Here is a 22583-nt window from a genome sequence, read left to right on the forward strand (position 1 = left end):
GGTATTTCTCAGCCTAAGGGTGTTGGGACCATTAAGCAGTGTAAGGTGGCTGCCTTGGACAGCAGTTGCTGTGAGACACTGATAGTAGCCCCCACAGCTGTTCATACCCCATACCTGGTTATTCCCCTGTGCTGGAGAGCACATACCCACTTAACCCACATACACATTGTTGTTGTTGTTGTTGTTGTTGTTGCGCATTAAACTTCTATACTGCCCTTCCTCCAAGGATCACAGTGAAGTTTACACACATACACACCACATGGCCTGTCCTAGACCCTCTAAAGTAGCCTGCTGCCTCAGGTGCAGTGGAAAACGCTGTCTAAATGCCAGCATTCAAGTAAGGTTCAACAGTTGGCTTTTGTGAATGGAATGGGAAGGAGAAGCCATCTCATCCTTTGCCTCATGCAGCAAAATACCTTAGGCCAACATTGGTGAGAACTGATCAATCGGAAGCAGTCTAAGGTGAATCATGGGACAAAGCCAGTGGTTGACCAAAGAGTAATTACAAAACATGACAAGCCATGATCAAGGAGGAAGCCAAAATCAAAGAATGTAAGAACTCAGGAAGACCTTACTGTTCAAGTAAGCTTTATTTAATTAACTGCAATGGAAAGCTTTATTATACTCCTGCCTCTCCAGGAAGATCCAATCACCAGTCTGATTGGGTGGAGTGAGTCCAGGTCCAGGACCTGAAGATACTAAGCTGCCTAGGCAGAGCAACATGCAATTCAGCAGCTCACCCTGCGGGGTAGCCAAAGATTCCCATTTTTAGCCCTTGCTGCATTTGACACAGGGGTGTTGTGAGGATAAAGTGGTATGTGTGTGACAATCAGAAACATCACCTCGGGCTCATTGGAGGAACGATGGGATATAAATGTAATCAATCAGTAAGAAAATAAATAAACTATAACAACACAGCAGGCATTACCTTTAGGGCTAAGCTGAATGAGCATGCTTCTCATGAACAATTTCTGATTCAAGAAGTCTCAAAAGTGTTGCTAATTGAGGCAGCACAGACCTCACTCTGAACTGGCTTCATTTGCCCTTAGTGACATTATCAGGTAGCCAAATCCAATTGTTATATGCCTTGTGATTCATTCCGTATAATGAATGATTCCAGAACGGCAAGGATCACCTGTATAATTTTTGCTAGGAAACATTGCATTCACTCACAACTAGCATTGTTTGCTGTCAAAATCATCACCATGTAGCAGCCAGATATGACTGGCTATGTGTGTTGTGACTAGGCATGGGGGAGAAACTTGATTCAGATCTCATTTAAAGCCGGACCGTTCAAATTAGCACTTTATGAACAATATGTGAACTGAAACACAACTACAGTGGTGCCCCGCAAGACGAACGCCTCGCAAGACGGAAAACCCGCTAGACGAAAGGGTTTTCCGTTTTGGAGGCGCTTCGCAAGACGAATTTCCCTATGGGCTTGCTTCGCAAGACGACAGCCCATAGGGAAATCTCCGGGACAGTGGGGAAGCGCAGCGCGTCTTCCCCGCTGTCCTCGGACCTCCTCCGAAGCCTGGCGGCGGGGCGGGGACACCTCCTCCCGCTGCCGGGCTTCGGAAGGATGCCCCGATGCCGGGCAGCGAGGCGGGAAAGTCTCCCCCCACCGCCCGGCATCGGAACGATGCCCCGATGCCCGGCGGCGAGGCGGGAAAGTCTCCCCCCGCCGCCCGGCATCGGAACGATGCCCCGATGCCCGGCGGCGAGGCGGGAACGCCTCCCCCCGCCGCCCGGCATCGGAACGATGCCCCGATGCCCGGCGGCGAGGCGGGAACGCCTCCCCCCGCCGCCCGGCATCGGAACGATGCCCCGATGCCCGGCGGCGAGGCGGGAAAGTCTCCCCCAGCCGCCCGGCATCGGAACGATGCCCCGATGCCGGGCGGCGAGGCGGGAACGCCTCCCCCCGCCGCCCGGCATCGGAACGATGCCCCGATGCCCGGCGGCGAGGCGGGAAAGTCTCCCCCCGCCGCCCGGCATCGGAACGATGCCCCGATGCCCGGCGGCGAGGCGGGAAAGTCTCCCCCCGCCGCCGGGCTTCGGAAGGATGCCCCGATGCCGGGCAGCGAGGCGGGAACGCCTCCCCCCGCCGCCCGGCATCGGAACGATGCCCCGATGCCCGGCGGCGAGGCGGGAACGCCTCCCCCCGCCGCCCGGCTTGGGGCGGGAAAGCCTCCCCCCGCCGCCCGGCATCGGAACGATGTCCCGAAGCCGGGCGGCGGGCCGCGAAGCCTGGGCGCGCTGGCAACTCTCCGCAAGGAGCGCTCCCGCTGCTTGCGGAGAGGTCCGCGAAGCCTGTCCTGGACCTCTTCTGAAGGCAGGCGGGGGGGGCAAAAGTCTTTGTCCCCCCTGCTTGCCTTCCCAGGGGCTTTTAAATCGCCCCGGACAGCGGAGAAGTCCTCCGCTGTCCCGGGCGATTTTAAAATGCCCGCCAGAAGAGGTCGGGGGAAGGCGGTTTCCATAGGAACGCATTAATTGATTTTCAATGCATTCCTATGGAAAACCGTGCATCGCAAGACGAAAAAACCGCTAGACGAAGAAAATCACGGAACGGATTAATTTCGTCTTGCGAGGCACCACTGTATTCTTTGAAATTCACACTTATCCAAATTTTACTTTTCAGTTTGCCAACAAAGGAATGTTTACAAAAATGCATATATTAGTGAAAATAACAAACAAAAATGCATTATATGTGGAGAAATTGTTTGCAGAAATGTGCACACATTGATCAAAATAGTATATAAAAATGTGTTTATTTGGGTAAATTCATACTAAATATGCTGATGAATTTTTGTGAGAATTATTATTTAATTGTAAATTGATGCAAAATGTGGAGGGCAGAATTTAAGAAGAGAATAATAAGAAACAGAGAGCTGAAATTAACAGATCCTTTCATCCCTAGATGTGAAATCATCATGTTCATAACATGATCCACACTTGCCTGGGACAAAGCATGTGACTTCAGAATCATAGAATCATAGAGTTGGAAGAGACCACAAGGGCCATGAAGTCCAACCCCCTGCCAAGCAGGAAACACCATCAGAGCACTCCTGACATATGGTTGTCAAGCCTCTGCTTAAAGACCTCCAAGAGCCAAGAGAAAAAAGACACAGAATCAGCAGCAGTTCAAGCAAACAGAACTGGGGGAATGTGAACATTTGCACAATTTATTTTTAAGGGGGGGGGGGAATCCTTTCCCCTCCAGGGACTACTTTCAACCTAAAAATTGAATTGGGAAGACATTCAGCACAAGCCTAGTTATTTTAACCTCAGTGGTATCCTATTATTTTCTCGTTTCCAGATGTGTTCAAACCAATTGCAAACTATTTGTTTGCTGAGAGCAGTTTTCAGGATGAGGTAATTAAAAAGGGGGCTATCAGTTTTCTTATACATTTTGAAGCCACTAGCTAGTCAAATAAACCTACCATTTACAGCAATCTGTTTTTGTGAAACCCTTTTCCTTTAACCTCCAAATTTGACTCTTCTTCATGTTGGTTAATCAAGAATGCATGTTCCACGCTAATGCTGATGGCCAAGGGTCTATTTTGAGAAGCACTCTGCTCTTCCAGAGACAGAAATGCAGCGAATTTGTGTGGTAACACTGATATATAATGAAAATACACTTGGTTATAAATCTTAAATATTAAAGAGGTCACTTCAGAAAAACTGCCAGCTAATCAAATAAGCACCAAGGAAGCACGCAGACAAAAATAACCCATCAGCAGGCTTTAGTTCTTGCTAATATGATGCCCACAGCAATTAGGCACTACAAGCATTTATTTAGATGGTTAAGTTCATACCCTCCATTCCAAAGATTCAGTGAGAATAATAACAGAAAAAAAGAACATGCAGCAGTGTGTGCCCCCAGCCTCCCACATACATGGATCTCCACATAGGTGAGGGATGCCAATGGGAGCATGTCAGCAATTCTGTATGTGGAGTAGCATGCATTGGGTGCAGATGAGAAGATGCTGCAGGGGCCAGAGCATCCCCATAAAATAGACATTTACTAAGTGGAATTTAGTGATGTATGAAAGTGAAAGCTGGACCATAAAGAAGGCTGATCGACGAAGAATTGATGCTTTTGAATTATGGTGCTGGAGGAGACTCTTGAGAAAAGATCAAACCTCTCCATTCTTAAGGAAATCAGCCCTGAATGCTCACTGGAAGGACAGATCGTGAAGCTGAGGCTCCAATACTTTGGCCACCTCATGAGAAGAGAAGACTCCCTGGAAAAGACCCTGATGTTGGGAAAGATTGAGGGCACAAGGAGAAGGGGACGACAGAGGACGAGATGGTTGGATAGTGTTCGCGAAGCTACCAGCATGAGTTTGACCAAATTGCGGGAGGCAGTGGAAGACAGAAGTGCCTGGCGTGCTCTGGTCCATGGGGTCACGAAGAGTCGGACACAACTAAACGACTAAACAACAACAACAAGTGGAATTACCAATACAGTGGTACCTCGGGTTACATACGCTTCAGGTTACATATGCTTCAGGTTACAGACTCCGCTAACCCAGAAATATTACCTCGGGTTAAGAACTTTGCTTCAGGATGAGAACAGAAAACGTGTTCCGGCCGGCGCAGCAGCAGCAGAAGGCCCCATTAGCTAAAGTGGTGCTTCAGGTTAAGAACAGTTTCAGGTTAAGAACGGACCTCCGGAACGAATTAAGTTCTTAACCCGAGGTACCACTGTATTTTATGGGACGCGGGTAGTGCTGTGGTCTAAACCACAGAGCCTAGGGCTTGCCGATCAGCAGGTCGGTGGTTTGAATCCCCGCGACCGAGTGAGCTCCTGTTGTTTGGTCCCAGCTCCTGCCTACCTAGCAGTTCGAAAGCACATCAAGTGCAAGTAGAAAAATAGGTACCATTCCGGCAGGAAGGTAAACAGCGTTTCTGTGCACTGCTCTGGTTCACCAGAAGCAGCTTAGTCATGCTGGCCACATGACCCGGAAGCTGTCTGCGGACAAATGCCAGCTCCCTCGGCCTATAGAGCAAGGTGAGCGCTGCAACCCCAGAGTCGTCCGCGACTGGACCTAATGGTCAGGGGTACCTTTACCTTTACCACTATATTTTAGAACTGTGGGTAAATGCGCTCATAGTAAAAGTATGAGCTTCTTTGTTCATGCCTCTTTCCCATTAGCTTGCTCAATGCATACAAAACCGTTCTTACCTACAAATTTGTGTCATTATATATTATGAATGCACAATTTGCATTTTCTGACTCTGTAATCTGGCAAAGGTGAAATAGAGACAGTTTGCCAGGTTGAAAATCAGGAGCTAGATGCTAGGCCTTCATACTCTTTATCTTCTTTCCTTATGGTCCTATTTTCTTTCCTCCTTTTTGTCCATCCTCAGTCTCTCTCTCCTTCCTTCCTTCCTTCCTTCCTTCCTTGGTAAAGAACCATAGTTGAGTGGTAAAGCATCTGCCTTGCATGCAGAAGGTACCGGGTTCAATCCCTGGCATCTCAAGGTAGGCCAAGGATTTATTGCCTTAAATCCTGGAGAGACTGCTGACAGTCTATAAACAGTACTGAGCTACACGGAGCAATAGTATAAAGGCAGCTTCCCATATTCCCTAGGAGGCTGGAAAGAAGAATCAAGCTATAATCCCATACCTACTTACCTGGAAGTCAGCCACACTGATCTCAGTGGGACTAACTTTTGAATAGACATACTGTATATCCGATTGTGCTGACAATACCTTTCTCCTGATAATTATTCTGGTCTTTTTGTCCATCTCTATCTGCCACCTTATATGTTCCACTCTCTAGTGCAAGGATGAGGAATTAATACTAAGACCCAAGGTGGAGTGCAACCAACCACTCCAACCCATCAAAAGCAGCCTATACCTGGAAACAGGTTATTCTGTATTTATGTGCACAGTGTTCCAATACCATGCTAAGGTTGATGAGCATTTAGTTGTGTAATATTGTATTAGGAAAATCTACCTTTTCTCATAGAATCAGCTGATCTCTTTGCAGTGCTAAAAAAAGAAAATCATAGCAGATTGGCCAGGGCAGAATAAAAGTCATACTGTTTTTTACCCCCTGTATGGCCAAATATCCTACTTGGCAATATGTTTAATTAGACCTTGTAACAAGGTATGCTAATGTACTCTTGAATGCACTTCATCCCTGCATTAGCTGGTTACAGTCAACAAAATGTTGTGCTTTATCTACCATTAAACGTAATTTTTGCAGACATTGTTCATCTTTGTCAAAGTGCTTGCAGGAATAAATACCAGCCATATGAAAAGATTTATTCTATTCCCTATAAATGTATGTCCTACATCCAGGTGCACAATATATTATGACTCCTAGGTCATCCATTTGTCTCCCTCACATTATAATTAAAAAACTTGGCTCAGAGCTCCTCATTGCCATTTGCTCTTTTAGCATGAGACTTTGTAGAAAATGCTTGTATTTCCTTTCAGGTGCTGGCAGTGAAGAATCCACTCTTTCTTGGTGGCTGGCCAAATCTTCTCTGGGGGCTCTTTGAACTTGAAGCTGCTTTTGCTCTCAAATGTCTGGAAAGTGTTTTTCTTGGGAAACCTTTATTAATAATATCCTTGTTTCTTGCTGGGGGGGGGGATCAACTAGCATCCGTTCACGGAACTAGCGGAGAGCACAAATGAGAGTTAATTCCTACTGCGTGTGTTGTGCATAGTGCTTTCATCAATTGATGGTGTATGTGTGCTTTTATTTCTTTTGTAAGGCCTCTGGACTTTAGTGATGACTAAAAACAGGCATGGCATGGGAGTTCCATGAAACACCATATAAACATAAAGAATCTAACTGAAAAGATCAACAATAGTTAAAAGTCCTTGAAAAAAATGTCTTCACCTGGCACCCAAAGGGCACCAGAATCTGGCACAACCCAACAGCTGATTCACGCACCCTTATTTTTAATCAAGGCCTTCTTAATCTAACTGGCTGCAGCAGAAGTTGAGGGAGGCCAGCTAACAGAATAAAAGAAAAAAACTTTCAAGGAACCCCAGATTTACAAGTATAGTGGTACCTCGGTTTTCAAACGTAATCCGTTCCGGAAGATGATTCAAGTTCTGAAATGTTCAGAAAACGAAAACTCAATAGCCGACAGCTAGGCCTCAGGATCTTGCACTTAGTGGAAGCCATGTGGCATGCTCTACTTCTAAGGCATGTTGGAAAACCAAAGCATTTACTTCCGGTTTTACAGCGTCTGAAAACCAAAATGTTCGTCAACAGAGACATTCAAAAACCAAGGTACCACTGTATGGGGAGAGCCTCAATTGATGAAGCATCGCAGCCCAAGTGGCAAAGCATTGAGCTAAAAAGTTAAAACAGACTAGCAAATAAGCACCAATGCAAGTTTAGCAACAGGGAGAAGAGGCCTGGTCAGCCAACCTGTCCCCTTTTGATTTTGCAAATCCTACCTTTTAAAGTAAACAAATCCAACAAACAAGAACCAGCTATGGGGCTCAAAAGCCACACAGTTGGGGTGGGGTGAGGTGGGGACTATCGAATATACTGCATAAAATGTAATATGTATGACTGTCAGAAAGCTGGACATAAGTTATGAGTGTATGCTTGGTGAAATTAGATCTGACTTGGGGAACATTGGTTCTAGTGAGACCAAGGCAGTTTATCTGGAGAAGTCGAAGGAGGAGGGAGGTTTATAGACTAAATCTTCAGTGATATGATACTCTTCAAAGGTTGGGAAGCAGGGGACTCCTACTTAGCGGGTGATTAAAAACATGGAGAGATGCGTTTTTGTTGGGCATGTAGACTAGGTGGTTATTTGTCTACCTGGGGTGCAGTTTGCAGGTGTCATTCTTGTTTGGGCAGGCTATTAGTGCTGGAAAAGAGTAAAGGAGTCACTGAGCACATCCACACCAATAACATAGGGAAATGTAATTGTGTGGCCCAGAAAGAAAAATGTCAGTTCCTAAGTAGGAAGTCAATTTCTACACATTCCAAGGTTGCTTTCTCAGAAATTCTCCCTGTTCCACACTAGACAAGCAGGGCCAAAGGGACTCAAAGGAATGGATGAATGGTGGTGCCAAAAGAAGAGTTTTGAATTTATTAGGCACTAGAAAATGGTTAGGGACAAGCCAGGCCTGTATGAAAGGGAAAGGCTCCAGTTGAACAAAAATGGAACCAGACTGTTGGCTCAATGTCAAAAAGCCTGCAGAGCAGCTTTTACATCGACCCCTGTGGGAAAGCCAAGAAGAGCTGGGAAGCATCCAATTTTGGGATGAATCATCCCAAGGAGGTGAGGGTGTAAATGTTTCTGATCATACAAATGGAGATGATGTAAAACTAGGCAATGCTCATTACCATAGAGAAGATCCTGCATCAATGTTTTAACACCTTCTTCCATGCAGTAGGCTTCCTTTCCCACTGTTCAGGCTGTTTTTTCCCTTTCTCCTTCAAACTGCAGATCAGTCCTTAAATGTTTCCAACATGACTTCCATGTGTGTGCAGGGGGGTCCTCCAAATATTTCTCTTGGACATTTTAAGGTGATCTTGTCCCATGATAAAAGCTGATGTCTCATCGCCAAACTCAATTTATTCTTCACAACCCAGTGATATGCAACTTGAGCCATTTGTATCCCTGTGAGAACTTTAAATGTGCAGAACTGGTGTCTGGGAATTTTCCAGGTGTGAGCTTATGGCCTTGCATCTGTGGTTTTTCTCATGCCCCCCCCCCTTTTCTAATCTTTATGAGTTACATGACCATATTATTAGATCAACAGCATATTAAACTTTTTTAAGAGCTCTTAATATTACTGCAAAGCTCAATATATTGTTGCATGCCACCCCAATATCCAAGCAATGTGAGATTCCAGGGATTCCAGGTGGTTACCCTTAGTTCATGTTTTCTCTGAAATGAGGTACAGCAGAGACTGTCATGTCTTTACGCTACATAGTTTATATATACCTATATACAACCTGAGCCTGCGATGGAGGGGTTCACAGCATTAACATGCCCAAAGGGCCTTGCTTCTTCCAAAGCTGCAGTCTTGAATTCAAACAGAAATCAGACATTGCTCTGTCTCTTTTGGCTCCCAGTTTGCCGCTTTGCCTGTAGCTCAAATCACTGCAAACTCTCTGGTCTTGCCTTTCACCCAGGCAGCTAGCATGGCTATTCCATTAGAAGCCTTGATTAGCCTTGAGGTGGTGGACTCTCCTTGGAGGTTTTTAAGCAGAGGATGGATGCCATGTGTCATGTATGATTCAACTGAGATTCCTGCATTGCAGGGGGTTGGACTGTGTTACAAAGATGTCTGCAAATGTGACATGAAGGCAGGCAACACTAACCCCACCATATGGAAATCCTTTGTAGACGATCACAATGCTTGAAGACAGACAGACAGGTTGTGTATCCACAGCAGTGATTAGAGGAGGAATAACCACTGGGAGAACAGAGAGAAGAAATGCCATGGTGTACCTGTAGCAGCAAAACCAGATGCCTTCATATGCCCCACCTGCAATAAAATGTGTCTGTATTGGTCTCTGCATCCACAGCCGGAGATGGTAGAGGAGCAAGCCCTTGACTGTACCTTCAGGCCTTCCAGCTCCTGTCAAACAAGCTGGAGTACAGTAGTTGGCTTTTACTTTTTTTTGTTACACCAACTCCTGGCTGGTGCAGCAGAGGAGCCTGAATAAGGGAAATAATCTAGCCTAGGATCCAGTACATTCATAACCACCACAATGCCCCTTTTGAAGTCTCCCACTAGTCACCCACCTGCACTTTCACTAGACATAGTAGGGGCCTCCACTGTACAGCCCATCCCCACCCTACCCCACCTAATCATAATGCCCTCAAGCAGCACTTCTCAGGGGGTTAGAATCATACCCTTAATAAGTGAAAATAAAAATAAGGGATAGGGAGCTTCATGCCATGCAACCTGTATTCTCCTTGGTGAGTAACCACCCCAGTCTATGGGTGCCCCAGTCTCCCTTAATGGATTTATTTCTTGATTGTCTTTTCCACATCCAGTCCAGAAGAGCAAGTTTTCGGGTCTCTTTCACTGTGAATGCTTAGTGCTTTTATAATCTAGGATTGATTCATACTCCAAAGTCAAAAGGTGGACATTTGGAAATTATCTCTTAAATGACCTAGACTTTCCACAGCATATGAAACAGCCAATTCAATTATTCTAAAAGAGTCTGATAAATCCTTCCTTTGAATATATTCAGTGCATACCAATAGAATACTTATTTTTATTAATCAAGGCAAGCATTTTGAAGGGGGGGGACACCACCCATAAAATCAAAGGGATTTTCCCCTGGTTTAAGAAACATGTCTACATTAAAAACTAGGATTATATCAGAATGCATGCACTTGATCTATTTTATCATGCAAGACAAGTTTCAATGACAAACAGAGAGAGAGATTTTTCATAGCACGGTTTTACTATAGTTTTCAATATGGTATTGCTGTGGACCAGTACTGGGCAACCATTTTACAATCTTCCTGGAGCCACATGCCAGTCGTAGACAGGACTAGAGGCAAAAGTGTGCAGAACAATGAATGTAAATTTTACCAGTGTACAGTAGATTAAATTTCCAAACATACTTACAAACCCTTCTCTAGCCTCCATCCAGATAAGTAACAGGCATTATCAGAGTTCAAGGACATACTCCAGCCAGGCACAAAACTAAAACACAGTGAGAGGTGCAGCCCAATAAGTTGGGGTGTGGCTGGAGAGGAGGTATGGCCAGGCAAAGAGGTCTGGGTGACCATATTTGGATCCTTCCAATGAAAGCAACAAATAACAAAAGTGTCTTACAAGTTAAGAATTTGCATGGTGATTGCATTATTGTGCCTTCTCTTTGGAATATTCTCCAGTGAACTAACTGCACAGAAGTTATCACTGTAAAGAGGCAATACTCACATTTATAAGCACAAGGCCTGAAGCTAAATAATTGACTTGTTAATGCAGAATTATATGTAAATTTCAGCTTTATCTCAAGAGAGGGAATGGGCCCATTATGTGCTTTGTTTTATTTCCTCTTGGGACTTCAGCTTTGTCGGAAGCTTCTCCACTATGAGACTGGTTCAAGTTCCCCAAATAAAGTTTCACCTATTATATGCATGTGCCCTGTGACCTTAGAATTCTTATAACACCTGGTACCTATGGGTATAGGAGAGAGGAATAAGCTCAGTGTGGAAAGGTGGGATGTAAATTACTGTAATAAGTACTGTATAAGCCAACTTTTTCAGCACATTTTTTATGCTGAAAAAGCCCCCTCAGCTTATACTCAAGTGAGGGTCCCACCCAAGCGCATTTCCAGCGGCAGAGACTGTTGTTGTTGGAGGAGGAACGAGCAGCCCGAAAGCAGCCCTTTCAGGCTGCTCCTTCCTCCTCCACCACCTTTGCCACTGGCGGCGGCAGAGGAGGAACAAGCAGCCTGAAAGCAGCCCTTTCGGGCTGCTCCTTCCTCCTCCTCCTTTGCCGCTGGCAGCGGCAAAGGAACAAGCAGCCCAAAAGCAGCCCTTTAGGGCTGCTTGTTCTTCCTCTTCCCACTGCCACCACCAGCCTCTGCCTCTCGACAGCACCCTAGGTAGGCAGAGGGATGGGAGGGGCTCTGCACACGCACACACGCACACGCACTCCGGCCCACCAGGAGGTTTGTGGTCTGGTTAACCGGCTTATAATCGAGTAAATAAGTTTTCCCAATTTTTTGTGGTAAAATTAGGTGCCTCTGCTTTTTTGGAGTCGGCTTATTCTCGAGTATATATGGTAATTATAGTAAGTGTGGAATGGTTGCTCAACACAAATTGCCCTATGATTCTAAAAAAAGCATAGTTTGCAGTGTACGTGTCTTCCCTTAAACTAGGCCTTTAAGTGATTTGCCAATGTCATGCAGTGCCCAGTTCACACTAGATCAGGCTTCCTCAACCTCAGCCCTCCAGATGTTTTTGGCCTACAACTCCCATGATCCCTAGCTAGCAGGGCCAGTGGTCAGGGATGATGGGAATTGTAGTCTCAAAACATCTGGAGGGCCAAGGTTGAGGAAGCCTGCACTAGATGCTGTCTGCACAGTGGATAGAAGTGTGTGTGTGAGCTCACTCCTCCAGTATGTGCAGATAGCACCACTCCTGGCAAAATGTATGAACTATGTTGGTGCTTCCCACTTTCAAAAATGGATTTGAGACTGTGTTTAGGCCTTAATTTTTATTTGAAAGCTAGCATAAAACAGAAACTGCTGCCAGCTTCTTTCCCTGAAGTGGATTCCTTCAGCATGAAAAAGGACTCCCCCTGCTGGTCTTGCATGACTGATCTAATAAAGACAGGGCACTATAAACGATAGGCTCAGTAACCAGGTTGCATACTCAAATGGGTTCCGTTTTCCTTTTTGGAAGTGAAAAATTAAGTATCATTCATAGTACAATGCTTATTTGTGTTCCTTTCCTTCCTTCTACTTCCCTAACATGGAACCTTCAAGTGATGTATGTGAGTTGTTTGAGTTATTGTTGCTTGAGTTGTTACTAATAATAATAATAATAATAATAACAACAACAATAACAATAATAATAATAAATCCAATGTCTGATTTTCTTGTATTCTCTTTTTTCTCTCTCCCCCCACCCCCTCATCTCCATACTTATCAGGCCAATACTGACTCCCAGCTCAGCAAGTGATAAGCTGTGATAAGTACAGGTGTGAGAGTCAGTTTCAAGCCCATTTCCTTTCCTTTCTGTGTGTGCATGTGTAAGATATCTTTCACTAACGCCAAAGGATTTTAACCATTTCATCAAGTTTTCACCATCTCGGTAGTTATGCCCACCCTGTGGAACGCCCTCCGTTCAGATGTCAAGGAAATAAACAACTATTTGACTTTTATAAGAAATCTGAAGGCAGCCCTTTTCAGGGAAGTTTTTAATGTTTGATGTCGCATTGTGTTTTAATTTGGGAAGCCTCCCAGAGTAGCTGGGATAACCCAGTCAGATTGATGGTGTGTGTGTGTGTGTATTTCACTCCCAAACAACTACCATGTCTAACAGAGAGGAGGGCAGAATGAGAGAGGATATCTACTGATGGCAGAGTGGGCCAGAATTTTGGTGGGGGTCAGAACTGGCCCCTGACTTTCACTTGAGGATACATCAAAATATATTCCTGGTAGCAACAGCCTGGGACTCCAAAGCATAGGGGAATGCATGTTCAGTGGCACACATCCATTGAAGCCAATTTTCTTCCTCTTCCCAAGAGGGGGACTTCTGATTAAGGGATTATAAAGAAATTGGATTTGTGGTATGTCTGCTTTATCATTAGATATTCCCAACTCACAATCCCAAGGACCCTTTTGGTGTTAAGGGGAGTTTGCTCCAAGACCAAAAGGATCATGAAGGTGAGGAGAGCTGGGTGCCTCCTCTCAAGTCCAGTCCCTCAAATTCCCCTGGGAATTCTTAAAAGGTCCTAGGCTGTGAAAATTTATATTGCTGCCCAGATACATCAGTAGCTTTGCCATGCAGGACATATATGTTCTGCTAATTTGGAAGAGACAATATTAATCTACTAAAATGTTTAATTAATACAGACACAAGGACCCCATTATCCTATGCAGACTGACTTTTATAATGTGTAGTATATCATTATAGATATAGTTCAAAGACAAGTTTAGCACAAGTGATACTTGGATTTTTAAAATCCAATTATCCACAGCTTTGTCTGGGTTAATCAATCTGCCAGGTGTAAAGCCTGCGTGAAATTATAGATATGTTGAGCTGCTTAATGATAAGAAGTAGGAAGAGCCTTTGTCATCGATACTTAAGGAAGAAGGTTGATGACATCAGAGCACCAATTTCAGGATCCCACCCTGCCTCCAAAAGTTAATTTCTCATCCTCTACACCTCGATATCTGATACTAGCATTGCAGCATAAGCTAATTCTCCCTTTCCTATGTCAATTTGTATAAAGTTGAGATTAACTTCATTTTATCATCTGACATGGTTGCACAGAGAACTCTTGGTGACTCACCTGGTTGCCACCCACAGAAATGATCTGGGGTGACTAACAACAAAAATTGTGGACCAAAAAATTATGGACAATTAACATGCAAATTTCTGTTTTGTAAACAGAAGTCACAGGGAAGTCTGAGCAGTCTCTGGACCATGCAGAGAATTTTAACTATCTCTCTCTGCCATGGTTGGGGGGGAGTCACCTCTCTGAAGCATCAATTTGCATTTAAAAAGGAACTTCCATTAGCTTCTGTTTACATAACAAAAAATGTGTCCATTAATTGCATTTAACATCTTGTTTGGCCTGAAAGGAGGCAGACCAGCTTTCAGGCTGGCACACATACAAACTATCTGCTGCCACCCAATCCCTTCAGCTAAGACTAGCTGAATCAGGGGTCCTGAAGATCTGACAGTCAGGATTAAAGCTGATGTAGTTCCATGCATACCTTGCTTAGCTACTTAAAACTGGTTAGAGGTATAAATAGCACTCTGACTACCCTCTTAGAAGCTGAAAACCAGAAGACCCATATTTAAGAGTTGCACTTGACCCTATTTCCTACCAATACTAGTTACTCCATGCAGGCAGTTGGGATGATAAAATTTATATTTATCTAAGTTCCCAAATAGATGTTTGCCTTATGTATCCCAAGGGTATGAAATAGGGTCAGTTTTAAAAAAGGGGGGGGGGGACAAAACAAAATTCTACACCATTTCTGAGAAAATGCACTTGTTTAGTCCTTAGCTTTAAGTGCACTTCACTTAGATGCAGGGAAACAGAAGGACAGGTCAACATAGAATATCTTATTTGTTGGCTGCTAACCACTTCACACAAACACAGAGCTGTATTGCTGATAGGCAGATACCAACTCGGAGTATGATGATCAGATATCTGTCCTGAGGGCGATGAGGAAATGGGTGCAGTTGCAGAGCCAGAGATCTGATGCTCATCAAGACCTAACAGAGGTGTTCCAGCTCTGTGACTGTTCTACATCGCAAGGATGGTGCAACCCCTAGAACCTTCCACCTGTGAAGAAACTGAGCAGTTGCCAGAGGCTGAAGCTTGTCTATGGGAGGATGCTGCGCAGAAGACAAATGCACTTGCAACAGAACACAGCCCTGTGCATGGGGGTGGGGGGCAGCTGGTATACTTGCCTGGAACCTCAAAGGGCTAAGCCAGCCGGGGGCGGGGCTGCTATCTTATGTTACTGAACCGGTTACCTTTTTGTTTGCATTTATAACTTTATATAGTTCTTCCTGTTCCCCTCTCTCTTCCTTTGACCTGTGCTGGATGCAGACGTGCCTCTGCTTGCTCCAGCTTCAGGCAGGTGCCTGAAGCTGGTTATACTGTAAATTTAAGTATTTTGCCTGCATGGATTTTGCTGCTGTCATTGCTATGAACCAACACATGATTATAAATTAAGTAAATCTTATTTTTAAACTTACTTCCCAGGTTGTTGCCTGATTCTTTATTAAGCTGGGTAAGAAAGGGGAGCCCGCTTACTTCATAGCTGGACTTGCTCCAAAAAAGGCTTTACAGCATAATTCCTATGCTTAATTTTGCTGCCAAGGATGGGCTTTTAAAACTCTGTTCAACCCACACACATGGGTGCCTGGAGGTATAGATTGCAATTAATATATCCTCTCCTACGCATTTAAACCCATAGAGGAGACAAAGGAAAGAAAACTGGAGGCAGGGATAAATAGGGGGAGGCTATACATTAATTTCAGACAACTACAAATACTTAGGCTTAATTATAGTAGGGTATGTAGGCAACCTTCTGCTTATTTTATGTAGCTCCTTTAAGATATGGTTTCAGGGGAAGAGAAAAGTGGATCCATTGCTAAGCACTTTCAGGGTCTTCTTGTAACTGCTGTGTCAGCATCTTCCAACATGAGCACATCCCATTTAGTTTTGCTCTCTCTGGAGTGGAGAAAGTGTTAATTGTCCAGTTCAGAGATAAAACTGACATATTTTGCAATGCCTGGACTGGAAAGGGAGAAAGAGTTCCAGGTCAGAGATCTTGATATGCAGCAATTTCTAACTACTAGTTACTCTGGCACAGGAGCTCACTGTCTATTTCCGCAGTCCTTAAAATGAGAGAGTGAGTAGTCCATTAGGGACGTGCTGAGGAACAGCAGTTTTTCACAAGCAGCTGACATTTACAATTCTCAGTTGAGATTTTGTTTCATATGCAAAATAAGTGATGACAACAGAAAATATGGACAAATGCGATCCACAGTGTTAATCTATACAAATTAAGGAGATCACAAATTAGGAGTAATAATAACAATTAGGAAGCTGTGGCAGCAAGTATATCTGCAAGTATATCTGCCCTGTTGGCTCACCTTGGTGGTTTCTATTCTAGGGCCTCTAAAAGTATCCAGATAAATTCTGGCAAGTTATACCTTGTGTCTTCAGCTGCTTCTGCAGTGTAAATGGGGCTTTTTAGTTTTTTGTTCACAAAGCAATGCAGAACGGAGATTTGTGAACTTTATTTTATACAAGAAAGATGATCTGATGGGAATAAAAGCGTTTTAGAAAACATCACTTATTTCACCTTCTTCCGTAAAAGATTGTGTAGATTAATTGTAACTTCAACATCTTTATTCATGAATTGACTCATTTCTGAGTACCTGCAGCTGTAAATAATAATAATAAAAACCTGTAAAATTGTACCAATATCCTACTGTGTGTATTGGCAAAACAAAGCCCTTGGAGAAATCAATGAGCAACTTGCAGAGCAAATCAGTAATCTTTTCCATAAAGGATATAAAGAACTACAGTTAGAACTGTATGTTGTTAGGAGTCTGTCATAGCTTATGGCCCAGGTGACTCAGGCAGGGGTAAATTGGACTACTAATCAACTGGATGCATTGCTTGAAGGAGACATATAAAAGGGGGAATTTTGTAGGCAGTATGAAGAGAAAGAGAGGTATGGGACTGGTCTCTGCAGCTGGTGATGAGTCTCAGATCTGGCCTCTCTAGAATGATTCAGGAGTGCTGTCCACTTAGCCATCAATAACACCATATTCAAGTTATTAAGAGTACTGAATGCCAAGCAACTTTGGAACTTAGCATGCCAAGTGACTCAGTGACCAATCACCATTTGCATCTAAGGTAAGTGTCATCCATTTGTTTATTTAATTTCTTTAACTAATTTAACAGGGACCCAACAAAGGCATGGTATGCCAGAAGCTGAAGGGTGTGTGTGTCAGGAGCAGGATCTTAAGGGTGATAAGCTTATAGGAGCCTAGTTTTAGGTCTACTCTAGCAATATAGCCTTGCATTAAACAGGATAGAGAATATACATGGACTGTGGCTAATGTGTTTACAACACCTCCCAAACCAGCAGTGGATAGATGGATTTATACATACATACAATTTGTATGCCGCTTAATCAAAGTTATATCTAAGCAATGTATAGAATACCCAACACAATAAGACTAAAACTTCAAATATCATACAGCAGGCTAAATCAATCTGAAGTTAATGGTTCAATGGAGACTTTCCTCCCAATGAAAGAAGCAGCTCTGGGTTTTCCCCCCAGTATCACAGCACTGGGTAGGGAGGATTACCGGTAAATTCCCCCTCCCCTAATAGTCCTGATCCCACGACATTCAGGCAATTAATGTCACATCTAGTTTGGCCATCTAGCATATGCTTAAAATATATGATGGAACTTCTTAATTTTGACTGGATCATTCACATTTGTTTTTATATGCTGTTGCCCGCCCTGAGCAAAAAACTTATGTATATAGGACAATGGTGGGGAGCAAGTAGTTTTTGGTCTATTTTTGGCCTAATGGGACAGATCTTTATCTCCCCAACCCCAGAAGACCAACTTTGACACGTGGGCAGGACCTCCACCTGTCAATCATCTGATGCAATCTTGATGTCAGGTTATTGACAGGTAGGTTTTCACACTCAACTGTCAAAGTTGGCCTATGGAGTCAGGGGAGATACAGCACAAAGCAGGATGGATTTTTTTGTTCATCAGCTAATACATGGGGAGTTCAATCCTGCTTTCTGCAAGAGCACCCCCCCCCCTCGATATCACATAAAAGGTCAAGTGTGGAGCAAGCAGTTGTGGTCTCAGTAAATGGCTTCACAGGTTAAATGGGGAGATTTAGCAGGCCACATCTGACCTACAGGTCAGAGGTTCCCCACCCCTGATGTATGAGCACAACCATATCTTGCACTGACCTCTTTTATTTGAAACAGGGAGTAAGCAGAAGAACTTTAGAAACTCCTTTTTATCTCTTGAGGCATATCCTATTCATTTTCTGTCGTTTCTGGCCCAGCTTATCTTCTAGCTAGTTTCAATGGACCCATTCTGCATGCCTCTCCTCCCCTTAGGTATTCAAATTCAGGGAAATCAAATAAAGAAACAGCTAATTATTCTGAACCATGGAGGCAGGCACTCATAACTCAATGGGAATGGCACTTTCATTAAACACTACGTTCTGTGTGTCTTCAGGAAATGGTTTTAATAAACCGATCTAAAGGGATTAATATTGTTTACTCATAAGCACAGCTTGTGGCTGATCTTATGATATATCCTCCAGTCTTTCCCCAGCTCTTGAAGTGATTTCAGCCATGTCAGCTTCCTATAACTTACAAAGGAATCATCACTGGCTGTTCCTTCCCAAGTATACATATGGCTCCAAGTGCCCACAGGGGAAAACTACACAGAGCATATAAAATGGACTTTAATATCACAGCACACCTTTTGGGATGCATGTCTAATTTGTTTTAAACATGCAGAAAAGCTGACAAGCTACTTTTTTTGTTTGGAGAACTACTGTAAGCAGTGCACTTGGATGCAAGGAAACGAGCTCAAACTGATGCAGCCTATCTGTATCACCCCCTTTTCCCCTCCTTTATTTATTTTATTCTCTTAAAAAGGGCATTGCCGCTTTTTATTTTCCACTTTCCCTATTCATTTCTTAAACACTGTGAATGAACTGTATAGATGGGGAATCAGTTCCAGCGCAAGGGCCACATGACATTGGTGGGTGAGGTGAGAGACCAAAAAAAAAATAAAAATGGATGTAAGACGGATTACAGCTCTTAACGTTTGTACAGTAGGCTACATTCCAGCTTACAAAAGCCAGGGTTTCTACACATACACCTTTCCATCCAGGCAAGCAAGAGGCATTATCACAGGTCAAGAGCACATGCAGGACCATATGCACAATGTTGTAGGGCCTTCAAAAGTGTACCCCCTTGAAGAAATGCATGTTCTGTTTTCATTTAATAGAAAATTCATAGAAAATTAATTCATAGAAACTGTTTTTTATATGTACGAAACCATATAAAGCTTGGGATGATGCCTAGAAGATCAACCCACCCCTTATAAACCAAACATTATCTTGTCCATTGATTTCAATGGGTGTATCTTGATTACTTAATTGGCTGCAACCTAATGTTATTAAAGAGTCCCTCTGCCCCCATTCCTTAGGACCGTGGCATCTCTTATTTGGACTGGCAAAGGTATGTTAAGCAGAGTGCAAGGCTGTTTAGGAACTAGCATACACAAGCACAGGACAGGATAAGTGTTCTTCTATGAGCTACTGAGCTGTTTGTTTGGAGAGTAACATTTGCATTAAATGGCATGCATATAAAGCAACACTGCTGTGGATTCTAACTGCTGGATTCTAAGATTCAAGTGATCTTTATTGTTGTTTAGTCGTTTAGTCGTGTCCGACTCTTCGTGACCCCATGGACCAGAGCACGCCAGGCACTCCTGTCTTCTACTGCCTCCCGCAGTTTGGTCAAACGCATGTTTGTAGCTTCGAGAACACTGTCCAACCATCTCGTCCTCTGTCGTCCCCTTCTCCTTGTGCCCTCCATATTCCCAGCATCAGGGTCTTTTCCAGGGAGTCTTCTCTTCTCATGAGGTGGCCAAAGTATTGGAGCCTCAGCTTCACGATCTGTCCTTCCAGTGAGCACTCAGGGCTGATTTCCTTCAGAATGGAGAGGTTTGATCTTCTTGCAGTCCATGGGACTCTCAAGAGTCTCCTCCAGCACCATAATTCAAAAGCATCAATTCTTCGGCGATCAGCCTTCTTTATGGCCCACAAGTGATCTTGAGTAACATTAAAATTGGCTCAGTGGAGATTTTGAGCTGTTTTGTTTCCTATCATTTAGATAGTGAAAAGCAGCTGTAGAGTAGATTATGTGCCTGGAAATTCTTTCAGTGTATATAATTTCCTTTCCTGCCACCTTTTGGCCACTTTCAGAAAAACATCTCTTGCTATGTATAAGATTCCTAATCATAGATAATACCTGCTCCTGTAGAGTCATCCTATTTTAGAAGCTATAAAATATTCCCAAACATATCTTAAGTTTTGGATCCTCAAAAAAGCAGGCAAGACTGGCAAACAAATGAAAACAAGACAAACTTAACATAAGGAGATGTGAGCAGAAAATCAGAAGCAAAATACAGTGGTACCTCAGGTTAAGTACTTAATTTGCTCCGGAGGTCCGTTCTTAACCTGAAACTGTTCTTAACCTGAAGCACCATTTTAGATAATGGGGCCTCCAGCTGCCGCCGCGCCACCAGAGCACAATTTCTGTTCTCATCCTGAAGCAAAGTTCTTTACCCGAGATACTATTTCTGGGTTAGCGGAGTCTGTAACCTGAAGCGTATGTAACCTGAAGCGTATGTAACCCGAGATACCACTGTATAGCTACTAAACTACAAAAAAGAGATGTGAATGAAATTTTAGCATAGTTCAGTTCTGGTCACTTAACTACATAGCTACAAGCAATAGGATTTTTTTGGTACTTTTTTTCATTCAGTAGGAAACACTGGACTTAATAACTTATTGTAAATCCATTGTGATCACATTTACCCAGACCTGAGCTTGCCTCACCTTTTTGGTCAAGATGTGGTGACCTTCTAGATGAGATTCTGTCTGCAGCTGTCTTGCAAAAGCTGGATGGTGTTCATGGTAATGGGCGTACCAAACCTGCATGCCACAAATTGAGAGCCACCATGAACCAGCTATTTTCCAGCTATGTTCCTCTTGTGACTATACATGCTATAACTTTGTGAGTAGGCCCTGAGAGTACTCCATTAAAAACACCTGATTTTGGGATAACATTATCCTGCTCTGCTGGGCCTTGGGGCTCACATAGCAAGTAGAAGCAATAAAACTGTGTTCCTTTCAGGCAAGCTGAGTCAAGCAAAGTCAGGTCTCTTTAAGCAGATGTCAGGAAAGACAGTATCATAGATAGCACCCACTGGGCGATGCTGGCTGACGTCCCACCCCCTCACTTTAGTTTTTGAGAAACGACTCAGCAGAGGGTTGAGGCAATCAAAGTATTGTGCAGGCTGGCAAAGTCTGCACTGCAGTTTGCTACACCTCCTTGGGAATGTTAGCTGTGTTTTCTTAAAAGTCCCTTATCTAATTATTCAGTTGCTAGTTTCCATGATGCAGAGGGGATGGGGCTCACCTTCTGTTTCTGAGGAAGATGGAGACACACATCCTCGGACAAAGAGAGAGCACAGGAAGATGTGCTGTGCCCCACCTACCCCACCCACCCCATGTGGGGCAGCCTGCTTTCCTCCAGATCCAAACTGTCACTGTATCCTTTAAGAGGGACAATGCATAACAAAGTCTATCCCCCCTCTCCAAGTTCTAATAATTTCTCCTTCTCTGAAACCCTTCCCTCTGCTCTACTAAGATAAGGTATCAATTAAGGAATGCAATTCCCTTTTCTCCAATCCGAGGTAATAAAACTATTCTTCTATAAGGAAAATTCCAAGGAATCGTCAAGGCTTGTTATAACTAGGAAATACTCTTGTATGTCATTTTGAAACCTGGTCCTTTCAGTCTGTTAACATTTCATTTTCAAATATTAGCTCATAGGCAACCCCTTTAGTGTCAAGAATGTCCCTGATGCAGGTAATTTTCAAAATTAAATACCATATTTTTCGCTCTATAGGACACACTTTTTCCCCTTCAAAAATGAAGGTGAAACGTGTGTGCGTCCTATGGAGCGAAGACTCCATAGCCCCGCAACCCTCTCCCGGCTAGAGAGGTGACGCGCGGCTATGGCAGGGGCCTCCATAGCCGCGTGTCACCTCTCCAGCCAGGAGAGCGCGCGCGGGGCAAAAGAAGCCCCCCGCGACCCTCTCCCGGCTGGAGAGGTGACGCGCGGCTATGGCAGGAGCCTCTATAGCCGCGCGTCACCTCTCCAGCCGGGAGAGCACACGCAGGGCTAAAGAAGTCATAGCCCCGCAACCCTCTCCCGGCTGGAGAGGTGACGCGCGGCTATGGCAGGATCCTCTTTAGCCGCGCGCCACCTCTCCAGCTGGGAGAGCGCGTGAGGGGCTAAAGAAGCCATAGCCCCGCAACCCTCTCCCAGCTGGAGAGGTGACGCGACTAAGGCAGCAGCCTCTCCGCTGCGCCTTTCCACTGCTCCCTGACCTGCTCTTTGGGGCTAGTGGTGGGCTTCCCCCGCCAGCCCCAAAGAGCAGGTCGAAAGGAACCTGAAGCCTGGAGAGTGAGAGGGGTCGGTGCACACCGACCCCTCTCGCTCTCCAGGCTTCCAAGGTAGCCGCTTGAACGGCACCTTGTTTTAGAGCAGGAAAACAAGAGGGGGAAAA

At 44.3% G+C, this 22583-nt stretch overlaps 1 protein-coding gene across 4 annotated transcripts in view; it reads right to left on the reverse strand.

The window, feature by feature from the left end:
• JADE1 (jade family PHD finger 1) overlaps positions 1–22583 on the reverse strand; it is a 162746-nt gene that overhangs the window by 110285 nt on the left and 29878 nt on the right. Inside the window, exon 3 of one of the 4 annotated variants that reach the window (XM_081876103.1) lies at positions 20845–20940. The exons of the other annotated variants lie outside the window; for them this stretch is intronic. The gene's annotated coding sequence lies outside the window, so the exon portion shown is untranslated. The remainder of the gene's footprint in view (positions 1–20844; positions 20941–22583) is intronic. 4 annotated transcript variants of the gene reach the window in all.

Source organism: Podarcis erhardii (genome assembly GCF_964252035.2).
Source record: "Podarcis erhardii genome assembly, chromosome: 9".
NCBI lineage: Eukaryota > Metazoa > Chordata > Lepidosauria > Squamata > Lacertidae > Podarcis > Podarcis erhardii.